The sequence below is a fragment of the Asterias amurensis genome, chromosome 14 (assembly GCF_032118995.1).
Source record: "Asterias amurensis chromosome 14, ASM3211899v1".
In the NCBI taxonomy this organism is placed as follows: domain Eukaryota; kingdom Metazoa; phylum Echinodermata; class Asteroidea; order Forcipulatida; family Asteriidae; genus Asterias; species Asterias amurensis.
The window spans coordinates 4,178,706-4,181,676 of record NC_092661.1 but is presented as its reverse complement, the minus strand read 5'-3'; the positions used below and the strand labels follow the sequence as shown (position 1 = coordinate 4,181,676).

The 2,971-nt window shown below is 36.1% G+C and overlaps 1 long non-coding RNA gene across 1 annotated transcript; it reads left to right on the top strand.

The window, feature by feature from the left end:
• The first annotated feature begins 232 nt into the window (after positions 1 to 232).
• Positions 233 to 1,900, top strand: LOC139947604 (uncharacterized). Its single transcript, XR_011787375.1, has 3 exons — positions 233 to 340; positions 926 to 1,138; positions 1,726 to 1,900. It is a non-coding gene; the product is annotated as an uncharacterized lncRNA (long non-coding RNA).
• Positions 1,901 to 2,971: the final 1,071 nt, after the last annotated feature.

The following is a 2,971-nucleotide window of genomic DNA, read 5'->3' as shown; positions in this document are numbered from 1 at the left end:
GCTGAAACTTTCACTGTTTTATTTCATCTTTCTAACCATTTCTGAAATCGACCCCAGGATGGTTAGGGTCAAAGGTTCATTTTTTTATGTAAAAGTAATTTTTATATATATTTTTTTATATTTACAGGCATCAAGAGATTGAGTACTCTTGAAGAGAATCAACATCTTCGGATCAATCTACACTTATAGATCTCAAGACAAGAGCTCACTGGAGCAAGGAGATGAAATCACCACCGGCGACGACAACGATGACGACCTGATGCCACAGAGATGTCTTACTGATGAGGAGGCCGATTTTTGGACTGGTTTATTCATTGAAAAATGCGCCACTTCATATAAGGTGATTTATAAGTTTTGAAAAACAAGCCCCCTACTATTTGGTTTTATATTTTGAACTCTGAAAACAGAAGAGCAAAAATTCAGTGACAAAGGGTTCGCCACCCGTAAGGAAACCCCTGGCCGATTTTTTTAACTGTGTTTGATTGAAAATTGCACCACTTCAAATTGAAAGTTGACATTTGGTAAATTTGGAAAAATAACAGGAAACCCCTCCAAATATTTTGATATACAAATAGGTTCGTTTTATTTCAGAGGTTTTATATTTTACCTGTGAAAACAGCAAAAATCAGTGACAGTCTGTAAGGAAACCACTGGCCAATTATTTTTAAATGTTTGGGGAAAAAGCAAACATAGTTTGTTGATGTATCAAAATCTTTACCTTGGATGGATTCATCGCAACTGTGACAGGGTTTTGCTTCTTTCTGTTTTCTAAGCAAGTAGAACCAATTAACCTATTTTGCTGAAACTTTCACTGTTTTATTTCATCTTTCTAACCATTTGTGAAATCGACCCCAGGATGGTTAGGGTCAAAGGTTCAATTTTTTATGTAAAAGTAATTTTTATATATATTTTTTTATATTTACAGGCATCAAGAGATTGAGTACTCTTGAAGAGAATCAACATCTTCGGATCAGTCTACACTTATAGATCTCAAGACAAGAGCTCACTGGAACAAGGAGATGAAATCACCACCGGCGACGACAACGATGACGACCTGATGCCACAGAGATGTCTTACTGATGAGGAGGCCGATTTTTGGACTGGTTTATTCATTGAAAAATGCGCCACTTCATATAAGGTGATTTATAAGTTTTGAAAAACAAGCCCCCAACTATTTGGTTTTATATTTTGAACTTTGAAAACAGAAGAGCAAAAATTCAGTGACAAAGGGTTCGCCACCCGTAAGGAAACCCCTGGCCGATTTTTTAACTGTGTTCGATTGAAAATTGCACCACTTCAAATTGAAAGTTGACATTTGGTAAATTTGGAAAAATAACAGGAAACCCCTCCAAATATTTTGATATACAAATAGGTTCGTTTTATTTCAGAGGTTTTATATTTTACATGTGAAAACAGAGAGCAAAAATCAGTGACAGTCTGTACGAAAACCCTCGGCCAATTATTTTTAAATGTTTGGGGAAAAAGCAAACATAGTTTGTTGATGTATCAAAATCTTTACCTTGGATGGATTCATCGCTACTGTGACAGGATTTTGCTTCTTTCTGTTTTCTAAGCAAGTAGAACCAATTAACCTATTTTGCTGAAACTTTCACTGTTTTATTTCATCTTTCTAACCATTTGTGAAATCGACCCCAGGATGGTTAGGGTCAAAGGTTAATTTTTTATGTAAAAGTGATTTTGTTATATATTTTTTTATATTTATAGGCATCAAGAGATTGAGTACTCCTGAAGAGAATCAACATCTTCGGATCAGTCTACACTTATAGATCTCAAGACAAGAGCTCACTGGAACAAGGAGATAAAATCACCACCGGTGACGACGACAACGATGACGACCTGATGCCACAGAGATGTCTTACTGATGAGGAGGCCAATTTTTGGACTGGTTTATTCATTGACAAATGCGCCACTTCATATAAGGTGATTTATAAGTTTTGAAAAACAAGCCCCCAAATATTTGGTTTTTTATTTTGAAATCTGAAAACAGAAGAGCAAAAATTCAGTGACAAAGGGTTCGCCATCCGTAAGGAAACCCCTGGCCGATTTTTTAACTGTGTTTGATTGAAAATTGTTGCACTTCAAATTGAAAGTTGACATTTAAATTTTGAAAAATAAAGTAAACCCCTCCAAATATTTTGATATACAAATAGGTTCATTTTATTTCAGAGGTTTTATATTTTTCCTATGAAAACAGAGGAGCAAAAATCAGTGACAAAGGGTTCGTGTTCGTATGGAAACCCCTGGCCAATATTTTTCTAAATGTTTGGGAAAAAAAGAAAACATAATTTGTTGATGTATCAAAATCTTTACCTTGGCTGAATTCTTCGCTACTGTGACAGGGTTTGCTTCTTTCTGTTTTCTCAGCAAGTAGAACCAATTAACCCACTTTGCTGAAACTTTTACTGTTTTATTTCATCTTTCTAACCATTTGTGAAATCGACCCCAAGATGGTTAGGGTCAAAGGTTCATTTTTTATGCAAAAGTAAATTTTTTAGATATTTTTTTATTTATTTACAGGCATCAAGAGATTGAGTACTCCTGAAGAGAATCAACATCTTTGGATCGGTCTACATTGAGAGGAACTCGAGGCAAGAGCGCACTGGAACAAGGAGATGAAATCACCACCGACGACGACGACAACGACGACCACCACCTGATGACAGAGAGATGTCTTACTGATGAGGAGGCCGAGCATCCATCCCAGTATTGGTACTTAAATAAGATAAGGATCCTTTATCACTGACAGTGCCATCAGGATTGTCTCAAGCAACAAAATGAGGCTTGACAACAAAATTAAGTCTGGTTCCTTTTTGTTAAACTTTGAGCGGTTCGAGCGGGTTTTGATCAGTACATGGGAACCAGACAAAATGGTCGAACTGTGGTAAAGGTGTTTTTAAACTGTCAGTGTTGCTTACATTAGTTTGCGATAACTCGTGCTTTATAGCTTGTT